Raw genomic sequence first — 15,044 nt, 5'->3', positions numbered from 1 at the left:
TTAAGCCAGAGATAAATTCTGCCGAAATTTTTACAAAGGTACAGACGGTGTTTAGAAAGGATAGATTGCATGCAACCGGTGGTGGAGTGTTCATCGCTGTTAGTAGTAGTTTATCCTGTAGTGAAGTAGAAGTGGATAGTTCCTGTGAATTATTATGGGTGGAGGTTACACTAAACAACCGAACTAGGTTAATAATTGGCTCCTTTTACCGACCTCCCGACTCAGCAGCATTAGTGGCAGAACAACTGAGAGAAAATTTGGAATACATTTCACATACATTTTCTCAGCATGTTATAGTCTTAGGTGGAGATTTCAATTTACCAGATATAGACTGGGACACTCAGATGTTTAGGACGGGTGGTAGGGACAGAGCATCGAGTGACATTATACTGAGTGCACTATCCGAAAATTACCTCGAGCAATTAAACAGAGAACCGACTCGTGGAGATAACATATTGGACCTACTGATAACAAACAGACCCGAACTTTTCGAATCTGTATGTACAGAACAGGGAATCAGTGATCATAAGGCCGTTGCAGCATCCCTGAATATGGAAGTTAATAGGAATATAAAAAAAGGGAGGAAGGTTTATCTGTTTAGCAAGAGTAATAGAAGGCAGATTTCAGACTACCTAACAGATCAAAACGAAAATTTCTGTTCCGACACTGACAATGTTGAGTGTTTATGGAAAAAGTTCAAGGCAATCGTAAAATGCGTTTTAGACAGGTACGTGCCGAGTAAAACTGTGAGGGACGGGAAAAACCCACCGTGGTACAACAACAAAGTTAGGAAACTACTGCGAAAGCAAAGAGAGCTTCACTGCAAGTTTAAACGCAGCCAGAACCTCTCAGACAAACAGAAGCTAAACGATGTCAAAGTTAGCGTAAGGAGGGCTATGCGTGAAGCGTTCATTGAATTCGAAAGTAAAATTCTATGTACCGACTTGACAGAAAATCCTAGGAAGTTCTGGTCTTACGTTAAATCAGTAAGTGGCTCGAAACAGCATATCCAGACACTACGGGATGATGATGGCATTGAAACAGAGGATGACTCGCGTAAAGCTGAAATACTAAACACCTTTTTCCAAAGCTGTTTCACAGAGGAAGACCGCACTGCAGTTCCTTCTCTAAATTCTCGCACAAACGAAAAAATGGCTGACATCGAAATAAGTGTCCAAGGAATAGAAAAGCAACTGGAATCACTCAATAGAGGAAAGTCCACTGGACCTGACGGGATACCAATTCGATTCTACACAGAGTACGCGAAAGAACTTGCCCCCCTTCTAACAGCCGTGTACCGCAAGTCTCTAGAGGAACGGAGGGTTCCAAATGATTGGAAAAGAGCACAGATAGTCCCAGTCTTCAAGAAGGGTCGTCGAGCAGATGCGCAAAACTATAGACCTATATCTCTTACGTCGATCTCTTGTAGAATTTTAGAACATGTTTTTTGCTCGCGTATCATGTCATTTCTGGAAACCCAGAATCTACTATGTAGGAATCAACATGGATTCCGGAAACAGCGATCCTGTGAGACCCAACTCGGCTTATTTGTTCATGAGACCCAGAAAATATTAGATACAGGCTCCCAGGTAGATGCTATTTTTCTTGACTTCCGGAAGGCGTTCGATACAGTTCCGCACTGTCGCCTGATAAACAAAGTAAGAGCCTACGGAATATCAGACCAGCTGTGTGGCTGGATTGAAGAGTTTTTAGCAAACAGAACACAGCATGTTGTTATCAATGGAGAGACGTCTACAGACGTTAAAGTAACCTCTGGCGTGCCACAGGGGAGTGTTATGGGACCATTGCTTTTCACAATATATATAAATGACTTAGTAGATAGTGTCGGAAGTTCCATGCGGCTTTTCGCGGATGATGCTGTAGTATACAGAGAAGTTGCTGCATTAGAAAATTGTAGCGAAATACAGGAAGATCTGCAGCGGATAGGCACTTGGTGCAGGGAGTGGCAATTGACCCTTAACATAGACAAATGTAATGTATTGCGAATACATAGAAAGAAGGATCCTTTATTGTATGATTATATGATAGCGGAACAAACACTGGTAGCAGTTACTTCTGTAAAATATCTGGGAGTATGCGTACGGAACGATTTGAAGTGGAATGATCATATAAAACTAATTGTTGGTAAGGCGGGTACCAGGTTGAGATTCATTGGGAGAGTGCTTAGAAAATGTAGTCCATCAACAAAGGAGGTGGCTTACAAAACACTCGTTCGACCTATACTTGAGTATTGCTCATCAGTGTGGGATCCGTACCAGGTCGGGTTGACGGAGGAGATAGAGAAGATCCAAAGAAGAGCGGCGCGTTTCGTCACTGGGTTATTTGGTAACCGTGATAGCGTTACGGAGATGTTTAATAAACTCAAGTGGCAGACTCTGCAAGAGAGGCGCTCTGCATCGCGGTGTAGCTTGCTCGCCAGGTTTCGAGAGGGTGCGTTTCTGGATGAGGTATCGAATATATTGCTTCCCCCTACTTATACTTCCCGAGGAGATCACGAATGTAAAATTAGAGAGATTAGAGCGCGCACGGAGGCTTTCAGACAGTCGTTCTTCCCGCGAACCATACGCGACTGGAACAGGAAAGGGAGGTAATGACAGTGGCACGTAAAGTGCCCTCCGCCACACACCGTTGGGTGGCTTGCGGAGTATCAATGTAGATGTAGATGTAGATGAACATGTAAATCTTTATGCAAATGTATACTGTGGTTAGTTGATGCAAGACTGTTGCTATTTTTTAAGATTTTCGTAGTAAATGTTACTACTCATAAGTCATATATACATCATAGTGGGAGGACGTGAATTTCCTTAAATAAGGGCTTGCATGAGTTTCTTGAGGCAGCATTTGCTATGACTCTTACAATTCTCTTTTTGCATATAAAACAACTTTTGCTGGCAGATACATTTTCCCAAAAGCTTATGCCGTAGCACAGTAAACATTCTGCCTGGGTGAAGCAGAAATAATTTAGATAGTATAATAAATGGTATTCAATTTATTCATGATGCGTATGCACATTGAGTCCATCTCAGATCTTCTTGGATCGATATTTCACGAAATTTTGTAGAGCTTACATTTTCAAGGGTTCTGGTAAACAACTCTATGTCTGGTGTTAGTGGACATTTATTTTGCACTGAATGTAAGTGCATTGTAACTGTTTTTTGTGTTTATTACTAAATTGTATCCAGAAAACCAGTCTGTATGTGGTACACTTTTTAATGTCATGCAGTAAATGTTTTCTGGTCCTTTCTTTTATTAACTCATTTGTCTCATCTGCAAATTTTATGTAATTATGGCATGGACTGGTCGGTTCCAAGTCATTCAAAAAGAGTAGAAACAGAATTAGTCCTAGAATGGAGCCTTGTGTTAGGTCGTACTTAGTGCTCTGAGCAGCACGACATTATCTTGTTCCCTTCTTGTATAGCGAGCTGAATTACTTGCTCTCTATTTTGAAGATATGATTTTATCCATTGATAGGCTGGGCCCCTAATACCAACAGATTCAAGTTTCTTAAGCAAGATGTGATTGATGACACCGAATACTTTAGAGAGGTGTAGAAATATGGCTGAGATATGCTCTTTGTTGTCTATTGCATTTAAGACTTCATTAAGGAATGCAAATATAGCAGTCTCAGTAGATTTAGATTTTTGGAATCCGTATTGCGTATTTGAGAAGTAATTATTTTTTCTGTGAAACTGATTAGTCTTTTATAATAGATTTTTAATTATTTTGGTAAACCCAGATAGTAGTGAAATAGGCCAGTAGTTTGATACTTCTGTTTCTATCTCTTTCTTCAACAGAGGTTTTACTTTTGCTGTCTTCAATTTTTCTGGGAACACCCCTTCTGGTGGACAACAGATACAGATGTTGACAAGTGGCCTTGCTAAGAGGGGATACTGTAAATGCCAACAGAGAATTTGGTATTCAGTTGTTTGATTATAGCAAGTATTTCCTTTTCATTGGTGGAGTACAGAAAAATAAATTTATTATTTATAGTATGAGGGTGGGTTGAAAAGTTCTCAGAATGAAATAGAAAAATAGTGCTTACATCACTGAAACTTTTTTATTTGTCAATGTAGTCTCCTTGTAGATTAATGCACTTGGTCCAACGATGTTCCAGTCCCTTGATCCCACCTCGAAAATGAGTTTCCTCCAGGCCTGCAAAATAGTTGTCAACTCCGGCTATCAATTTTTCATTTGAAGTGACTCTTCGTCCAACCAGAAAAATTTTCAGTTTTGGGAAGAGATGGAAGTCTGATGGAGCCATATCAAGTGAATAAGGTGAGTGTGACAACAGTCATACCTTAGTTCATGTAATTTTGCCATGGTGATGGCATATGTGTGCGGGCATGCATTTGTCTTGTTGCAGCACCCATCTTGCAGATAATTTTTTCATTTCTAATTCTTCAGTTGAAATGTGATATACCCTTTTAGATGACATCTCGCAAGCGTGATTTCGGGCACTTTCAATCGGCGATCCTCCATGAAAATTTTGTGCTCTTTTGCAATGATTTCTGGAGCAGTGACACATCTTGGCCAGCCAATGTGTGGATCACCATCCAAGCTTTTTCGACCAAATTTAAATTCATTTGTCGTCTTGGCAACAGTTGAATATGAAGGAGCAGAGTCTCCCAACGTATTCTTAAAATCGGCATTAATGTCCTTTGTTTTCATACCTTTCTTTACAAAGTACTTAATCACTGCTCGAACCACAATTTTTTCCATCTTTGTAAATCACTAAGCAAGAACAACAACAGAGCTATGCACCGCCACAGCTCCCTTCCAAGAGTACTAATGTGGCATGTGTTTCCAGACAACAGTCCAACAAACATCACGTGAACAGCCCGTTGCACTAGTGCTGACTTCTTGTGGTGATTCTAAGAACTTTTCAATCCACCTTCGTACATTGGATTGATTTCTGGGAATACACAGTAAATTCTGATTTACAAGATGTTCAACTATCTGTCTAAAGTAGGAATTAAATTTATTTGCAATTTTTGTAGGTTCAGATGTAACAGCTGACTTCTCCATTATTCAGCTAATATTATGGAAATCTGTCTGTTCTGCTGCAGTTTCCTTCCTCACAATATTCGATGTGGCTTTCATCTTATTGATGGAATTTTTTATGTATGTGTCATTTGACATTAGTTTTGCTTGTTTGACAAAATGTTTGAAGATCCTTTTATAGGTTATGTAATAAGTATCAAATTCTGGTCACGTGAACTGTTTGGACATCATATGTAGTAATTTTTTTTTCAGGATACCAGAATCCCAGAAGTGATCCGTTTATTTTTTGTTTCCCTAATGTACATATTCCTCTGTGTTGGAGGGAAGCACAATTGAAAATTTTGGAAAAATTACTGATAAAGTTATTATATCTTCCATCTGTGTCTTTGCAGTTATAAATCTCTTTCCAGTTTTCTTTGCTCAAGTAATGGAGAATGTGATTTATATTTACTGTTCATAGTTTCTACTGGTGGTTGTTAGGCAGTGTTTATATTGCAGCTAAGTTTCTGTACTCAGAGAGAGTTTTTGAGCTGTATGATCCCCAAAGCCCTTGTTTAGTGATTCTGTTTTATAGTTCATTTCTACATTTACAAATATCTGATCAATGGTGGTAGATGAAGTCTTTATGATATGAGTTGCTTTTTCTACAGTAGATTTCATGTTAAAAGTTATACATCTTTTTTCTTCATTATTTCAACAGGAAATTTATATTTACAAAGTTTATATTATTTCTTACGAATATACAACTGCTACCATGTTTAAGATTCTTTCTACAGAAATAACCACCTAGCACAAAGTTAGGTAGGAACACAATATTTGTAAATTGTCCTCATCAAGCCAATGTTCTGTGAGACACAATAATGAGGTAGTTTTAATTAGTTTTCTAAGAGGATTTGGATTTCACTTATTTTATTAGTCAGTGATTGCACATTTTGATGAAAAAGAATCAAGTTCATATTTTTGTATTTTCCCGGTGAGTTTAGAAATAAGATGTTATTGTAACTTATCTGTGATTTGGCAGGCTGATTTTTCACATTTTTATTTTTTCCTGGCTTTAAACCATTAAAAAAATGTGATTGAGTCACTCAGATGTATTTTGCCTTTGGCTCCTCCTTAAGCTATGCTGTATTGCTGTTCCAATTGTTGTTGGTTCTCCTACTGCTACTGTTGTTGTTGCTGTTTCACTTATTTCTGGTGTTTGCTCTTCCACAACTACTGTGCTGTTCTGTGAGCTTTTCGCATTTGGGGTGTTCACTTTTGTTAACAAAATCTCACATTTGTCTTGGAGGGTTATAGCTTTGCTGACGACAGATTTGCCATTTGAGTCTCCAGGTAACACACTCGTCTTGTCCATGAGAAGTATGACTCCTGTACCATCACACTGCACATTTGAGATTTTATTTACACATCTAAAATTTTTGTTACTATAACGTTTTTCCCAAGTTTATTTAGATAAAAACTATGTGTTGTGTGGAATATTTTCCCAAAATTGGTTATGTCCACAAATGTTACATTTTCAAACCACCTTCAAATATTTTGTATCTCTGTATTTGTAATTTCAGTTTCTTAGTTTACACAGGGTCACTCTCTGAAGTCGTAATGATGTGGCACTGAAAAAAGAATTATGTTGGTTCCTCTCAGCTCATGCAATTTTTAATGAGATTAAGAGATACCGTTTTTCTTTTTCATTCCTTTTGATTTCGTTTGATCTCACCAGGAAGACAGAAAAGTCATTTTTGCTCAATGAGGAAATTTTTTCTTGACTCATTGATGTAGCAGCACTGAATTTCGCTCCTGGCTTTATTATGCAATTAAAATTCTGACTGCTTGTCCTTCGAAATTTGGTGGCTACATTTAGCCCTTGGCTGTCTGCGTACAGTTCAAGTTTTCATGCACTTGGTCTTCAGAGCATACCGAATTTCTGCATACCTCTGTCGTCCATGATGACTTGTTTCGCACTACTTGTTTTGGCTTTTTTTCTAACAAAAGTCGATAATGTCTCAGGCAAACAGCTTAGGCCTATTGGTGGCAAATTTTTTGAAAGCAATTTCGCATATTATCTTTCACTTAATTGAAGCTGAAATATTCCATGTTCTACTTCATTCACAAAGTCGTTTTGTTCTCCAAGTGGTACACTCGAACTGGTAACAACACTCTCACACTCAATCGTAGTAACACATGAAGGTGATTTTTGTGCTCCATATTTATGTTCCCTTCACAATTTTCTGTACCCTGTATTATCTCTTTGCATCTTTTGAACTTTATTTCCATACATTTCTTCGATGAAGTCGAACTTGTATGCCACGATTATGTCGTATGCAGTACACTTTTTTCTTCTTGAACTTTCTTGGTATCCGTTTACAGTGAACCAATAATTAATTGTAAACTCGACACACGTTCTTTGAGCTTTATTATTTTATCCTCACGCCTGTCACGGTTTTTCTTTTTAAGAGCATGACTGACATTATTTCGCAGAGTCACACATTGAATTTTTTCACTAGCCGCCATCTTAGGATCCACCGTGTGCAACTTGCATAATGTGCAGATTTAAATAAAAAAGAAGTACTTTTGCAGAGGCTGTTAGAAGATATGGAAATGTTTTGAACAATTGGGATGGATTGTGTTATGACTGTTTAATGAAACTTAAGAAGGGAATCATCTTGGGCTGCCTATAATAGACAATTTCTCTTTTGTTATGTCGAGATGGTTCCAATGCCAGGCCAGCAGGCAATTAAACTTTACAGAAGCATTGGTGAATACAAGGGTTGTTAGTCTGGTGTGCCAGAACCAATAACAATGCATCACCAAATGAACATCAAGATAGACGCAATGAAGTTTTAGTTGTTGAGAGTAAAGAAATCGAGAACTAGTAGCCCTAGACTTTCTTCAGTCAAATGGAAGAATGTGGAAGGTTCAGTGTTAGTGGATGTTATAAACATAATTTCCCAATTAGTGTATGTGAGAGGTAGAATCGTCGTATCTTCTCTCTCCGTGTGTGTGGCCTGATCAGAAATATGCAGATTCGTTTTTAATCTCTGAGGGTAAGAAACAATAATACTGCTGCATAAAAAGCATCTCCCACTTCTTCTAATCCCAAATGTTGAACCCATATTGGTAAATAACATTTTTGCCCTAGGAATACGAAATAATTTCAAACAAATGAGCAATTAACAACACATCTGCTACATTGCTTTACCTAAGACTTGATTTGTGTAGAAATGCCTACTGAGGAGAGTAAAATCTGGAAGTTTAAGAATTTTCTCTGCAAGGAGCGAGTACCCTTTACTGTATACAATGACTCTGAATGTCTTCTTGCTCCTGTGGCAGGCTGTGAGAGTGAGCCCACTGCCTCACATACCACTCTCACAGAATAACACATACTTTTCCGTTGCAATGTGCCAAGCTGTCTGTGCATATGATTCATACATTCATGATAGTCCTGTGGGATGCCTGCTCTAAGGAAAGTTGATGATATTTATAACATCATTCTTCCTGTGATGTACATGCCTGAGGATAAATTACTGTACAAGAATGCAGTTGATAGCTACTTTTGTGGCAGCCATTGGATAAAGAATTGGAAACACCATGAAGGGATCGTTGCCACCTAACAGGAAAATTCTGTCATGCTCATAACTTGAATTACCAACTACCATGACACATACCTGTTTTCATCCACAATGTAAGAGGGTATGATGCTAACTCCCAGTGGAGCCCTTGGCTGATTACAGTACAGCAAAGATCAAGTTAGTGTCTTGCACAAAGTCATACATTTGTTTTTAAAGAGAATTACCAATGTGTTCATAAGTATGGCAAGGTAAATATCCCATGAATATGTGAATAGCTCAGTATGTCTAGTAATTTAGGATGTAAACAATTTATACAGGCACACCACACAACAGGGTTTCGATGGCTGTCTGGTAAGGAAACCATTGGACTGGGTAAAAAACAAAAGATGTACTGGCAGGTTCTGTAACAGGGTAGATTTACTGCATCCTTTTACTTTGCATAACATGCACAGTTATTTTCAGGAAATGGTTCCACACTATGCTGATACCAACACTGGAGGGAAAAACATGGCACATAATACATTATCCTAATCTCCATCAATGTCTCAAGTTGAGGTTGACACTGGGTAGAGTCATCTGCACTATTTCTTTCAAGCAGCATCCAAGGTTGAACAAATACTTCATTTTATGCACCAAAAAGAGGGTTCCAATGGATTGTTACATTTGAGAACGATTTTTACAAACTTATGAATACTGCAGGTTTTGGAAAAAGTATGCAAAATAATGGAGAACATCATAAAATTCACTTAGTTACCCTTTGGAAGTGGTCTCTTGGCACAGCAGACTATATTGCCATGCTGAATTTTAAACAGGCCACAATCTTCAACAGTTTTTTGTCACTCTATAGAAGGCTAAGATTTCGACAGATTTCAAGAAACCTGTTCGTATGGGTATGTGGGAATTAGACCTGTCTAAACTCCACAGGTTCCAGTTCCATTATGAGTTTGCAAATATTCATTTTGCAGATCCAAAGTTACTTTCTATGGATACAGGTCGCTTCATCTATTGGATGAAGCATTGAGAGTCATATGAAGAAGTAAAGTTAATGAGATGCCATCCCAAAACATTCAACATGTCTGGTTATGTGACCAACAAACCTTATGGTATAAAACTGGTTAACAACAACATTATCAACCTGATGAACATCAAGGCAAATTGGTCACTGACTGTGGCATTTGTCTCTACTAAAAAATATATGCATACTGTACATAAACAGCTGCCGTCCTTAGACCGCAGTATGCAACAGAGTGCAAGTGTATACTGTGAGCTTGGTTTTGCTCACTATATATGGGAGTTATATTGTTTTTGTACACCATGTGTGTACTGTATGTATCCTCTGTAAGATTGGTTAAGTTTCACTGCTGCTGCCCAAACCAAAAGTGAATGCATTTAGTTTAATGTTATATCTTGGAGGGGAAACTGTAAAAATATTCCATGTCAGCTATAGCTATGAGTAGAGCACATCAACATGTAAGTGCAACTGTACAACAACATTATAACCTATGCTATGACTGTAACTCAGCTGTTGGCTGAATGAAGCAGAGAAGTGCGTCAACTGCAGAAAGAGTGTATTAACCTGTGAGATATCTTTTTGAACACTGTTAAATTATTTTTTTAAATAATGTATATACTGGTTTTTGTACAGTGTTTTTATGTAAGTTGAAACAAATATTACGTCAAGTCCAGCATGAGGGACATACGAGGGTCACTCCAAAAGAAATGTACACTACTTTTGTAAAAATACAGTTTTCATTCTGCATGTATTTAAGTTTTAGAGTGTGTAGATACATCCTTCCCACTTGTTTTCAAATTTAGTTCAATCTGTTCCCATGAGTGCCGCCGTCACAGCATGTCTTCAAGATGGCTGCTACACTTGACATTCGTCAGAAGCAACATGCTGTCATTGAGTTCCTGCGCTGTGAAAACGAGACATTGGGAAACATCCACAAGAGGTTGAGAAAGGTGTATGGAGATGCTGCTGTCGATCGCAGAACAGTTAGTCGGTGGGCAAGCAGGTTATGTGATGAAAGCGGGCATGGCAATATTGAGGATTGTCCTCACAGCAGCATGCCTCGTACTGCACACAATCCAGACAATGTGCAGAGAGTTAACGAATTGGTGACTGCTGACAGATGCATCACAGTGAACAAATTGTCATGCTACATTGGGATAGGGGAAGGAAGTGTTTACAGAATACTGAAATTGTTGGTGTTAAAAAAGGTTTGTGCCAGGTGGGTTCCCAGGATGTTGACAGTGGTTTACAAAGAAACAAGAAAAACGGTATGCAGTGAACTTTTGGAACAGTATGAGAATGGTGGAGATGAATTTCTTGGAAGAATTGTGACAGGTGATGAAACGTGGCTCTATCATTTTTCACTAGAGACGAAGAGGCAATCAATGGAGTGGCATCATGCAAATTCATCCAAGAAAAAAAAATTCAAAACCACACCTTCTGCTGGAAAAGTTATGGCTACCGTGTTTTTCGATTCCGAAGGAATCTTGCTTGTGGACATCATGCCAAGTGGAACCACCATAAATTCTGATGCATATGTGATGACACTGAAGAAACTTCAAGCTCGACTGAGTCGTGTTCGACCAGTTTGGCAAAAGCAGTATGTTTTGCTGTTGCACGACAATGAACCGCCACATGTCAGTCAAAAAACCATGGAAGTGATCACAAAACTTGGATGGACAACACTGAAGCACCCGCCTTACAGTCCTGACCTGGTCCATGTGACTATCATCTCTTTGGGAAACTGACAGACTCTCATCGTGGAACAAGGTTTGAGGAAGATGACTCCCTCGTGCACACTGCCAAACAGTGGCTTCAACAGGTTGGTCCTCAGTTTTACTGTGCGGCTATACAGGCGCTTGTTCCAATATGGTGTAAGGCAGTTGAGAGGGATGGAAATTACGTGGAGAAATGAAAATATTGTTCCTAAAGGATGTATCTACATACTGTAAAACTTTCAAACATGTAGAATAAAATATGGATTAAAAAAATAGTGTGCATTTCTTTTGGAGTGACCCTTGTATATACTTTTTGTAAGAAAATCCAGCATTTGAAATCTATTTTGAAGAACAAAAAAAGTTTGAACAAATAAATTTAGTTTGTTAAACTGCAGTCATTCACTTTCTTATATTCTACCCTGTCAAGTATATAACTGTTTACAATGTGCTGTTATGTCTAAGTATGTGGTAGTGGCAGTGGTAGCTCGCGCTGATGCCACAGTGACCTTGGCCTGGCCGACTCTCACTGCCAGGACATGTGAACATTGTCTCCTACAGCAGCAGCAGCATGAGAGCAGGCAAATTGGCAGTGCTGGTGGTGGAAGCAGTGCTGAATGTGAAGAGCCATACTTCTGGTATGAGTTTGTTTAAATCAAGACATAAAGATTCCTGTCCAGTTCCACCACAGCATACCACAAATCCAAACTGAGGGTGAAGTCAGAGGGAAGATAGACTTTAACTTAAGAGATGCAGTATTTGTCCACCTTAAATTCTACAAGTGATCTAACTGCTACAAGTGGCCATACACACATGACTGAATAATACCTAGGGGAAAATAAGAGGTTTTCATGTTGTTGAGGATAGATCACCAGGCAAGTTTAGGGTAAGAACATGTGTACATATTCATAAATTCAGACTGGCAGGAGGAAAACATCTTTTGCCTAACAGGCAGGCTTCAAGCTGCAGGGGAAACAAACATGTTTTGTCATAGCTGTGAAGAGGGTCTCATGCTGGCTTAGACTAGCATGACAGCTACAAAAACCCAAGAAATCTGGCAACAATGCAGTCTGTCATTGTATACCCAGGTTATCATCCTTTGTCCTTCTATGCAAACATTGCCATCCTCAATTCTGATGCCATAAGCATGGGTAAAACCCAGTATATCTGGCAATAATGTAGATTGTCCCTTTGGATTGCAACAGAACAATGTACCATCTTGGATTTACAGGCAAATAATACTTACGACAGTAGCCGTACTTCCAACAGTGATGTCATAAGAGTGGGGGACAACTGTATAGCATAATTGGTCTATTTTTGAATTCCCTGCCAAACTTTGAATTTCCTGATTTTTTTATTTTGCCACTATTTCATACATAAGCAATCGACCTATGTCAAAGGGGGAGGGGGGAGGGAATCTGGCAACAGCACATAAGGCAGATACTAGACTGAGACTCATTGGAAATAATCAAGAGAATTGCAATTTGCCTGCTAATAGTAGCTTACAAACCTGGAACATTATAAGCAGTGAGGTGTTTCAGTATTTCCGTGATGCTCTAAGATGGATCAAACTTGTTACCATTTGTGCTATCCAAGTTTGTCCACATTCAAAATCCCCTGTTGGTCATATTTAGTATAGGACTCTCATATTTTTGGAGTATTCTACAAGGAGTCACACCACTGTAAGCAGTCTCCACCTACTGGGTATTCAGAAATTCTCATTGTGAAATTCTTGGACTTGTAGAGTGGAGTGAGTACATAATATTCTGAATAACAGCCCATGTTCAGAAATGTACAATTTCTGTTTTATGATGGTTTCAATTCAGATGTGTAATGTTTCCACATTTGCTGATATTTGTTTTTGATACTGAACAATGTTTCCGACATTGATAACGTTTTCCTGTTTCAGATTTTTATGTAACCTGATTCTTACATTGCCTCTTGGTAGCACAACAAAATTATAAATGAAAAGTATAATATTGTGTATATGCTACACAACTAATTTATTTAATTAGCTGGTTTTCAGCTGCGTGCAGCTCCACGTTCAACAATGTGAGCTGAACGATGTGCTCTGAAATAACTGTGCTTGCACCAGCACTGTACTGCCAGATCTTCCACAGATCGCCACCTTTACAGAGCACAGAGCAGTTAAGCCTCCAGACTCTAGCATCTCCCACTTTTTCTAATCCCAAATGTTGAACCCATATTGGTAAATAACATTTTTGCCCTAGGAACACGAAATAATTTCAAACAAATGAGCAATTAACAACACATCTGCTACATTGCTTTACCTAAGACCTGATTTGTGTAGAAATGCCTACTGAGGAGAATAAAATCTGGAAATTTAAGAATTTTCTCTGCGAGGAGCGAGTACCTTTACTGTATACAATGACTCCAGACTCTAGCACCTTCTCACCTACCTGGAGTTTCACCACCTTTCAACCACTTGTAATAGGTGCTCAAGATGGGGACACTCAAACGGCGGAAAAACTTCGCCGCTTCTGTGGTGATCGTTCCCAGTCGCAAGTCATAACAGTATGCTCTCTTTGAGTTGCTTATGGCCGCGGATTTCTCCATTTGAGGCTGGCATCGTCACTACATGTTTCTCCATTCGTGTCTGCTATCCTTATGCTCTTTCCTTACCACATCATATGCCCTTTACGCCATCTAGCGGAATTCACTCTCGCACTGGTCTGTCTAATAAAAGATGCTTTTGAAACTTCCTTGCAAATTAAAACTGTGTACCGGTCCAAAACTCGAACTCGAGACCTTCACCTTTCATGGGTAAGTGCTCTAACAACTGATCTACCCAAGAATGATTCCTGACCTGTCCTCACAGCTCAGTTGGTAGAGCATTTGCTCACGAAAGGCAAATGTTACGAGTTTGAACCTCGATACAGGAGACAGTTTTAATCTGCCAGAAAGTTTTGAATCAGTGCACACTCCACCGCCAAGTGAAAATTTAATTCTCAAATGATGCTTACATTTTAGGTAACGGTACCAAAATGATCTACCTTTACAAAAAAATAATGCATTGATGGCAATGAAAAATTTGAGAGAAAATACATATTTGAGTACTTCCTGTGAAATTTATTTTTTGGGGCATGCATCATTTTCGAACTCATTGCATCCGTCATACAAAAAGCACAATCATAGCCCTCTTGCCTAAATCCCTGCGGGCACCGATTCATTGAAGAAAGCACTCTTTTAACGCTAACCTTATACATTTACATTTACATGTACATCAATGCTCCGCAGGACACCGTAGGGTATGTGGTGGACGGTATTTCGTGTACTAATGTCAGTTCCCTCTTTGCCTGTTCCAATCGTGTGTGGTTCGCGGGAGGAACGATTGCTGGTAAGTCTCCGTGTGGGCTCTAATCTCTCTGATTTTATCTTCTCGCGAGAGGTACATAGGAGGAAGCAATGCATTGGTTGAGTTTGTTAGGAACATAGACTCTTGCAATTTTAACATACCATAATGCAGAAAGCCTCTCCTTCAGCGTCTGCCACTGGTGTTGACTGAGCAACTCTGCGATGCTTTTGCATAACGGAACGTGCTGCTCTTCTTTGTATCTTGCCTGTTTCCTGTATCTCTCCTATCTGGTGCAGATCCCAGACTGATGAGCTATATTCAAATATTGACCAAAGGAGTGTTTTGTAAGCCATTTCCCTTGTTGATGGACTGCATTTCCTGCTGCCAATGAGTTTCAGTCTGGCAGTTCAGAT

Source organism: Schistocerca piceifrons, chromosome 8 (genome assembly GCF_021461385.2).
Source record: "Schistocerca piceifrons isolate TAMUIC-IGC-003096 chromosome 8, iqSchPice1.1, whole genome shotgun sequence".
Lineage (NCBI taxonomy): Eukaryota > Metazoa > Arthropoda > Insecta > Orthoptera > Acrididae > Schistocerca > Schistocerca piceifrons.
The sequence above is the reverse complement of the archived record's forward strand: the minus strand, read 5'-3'. Positions refer to the sequence as shown.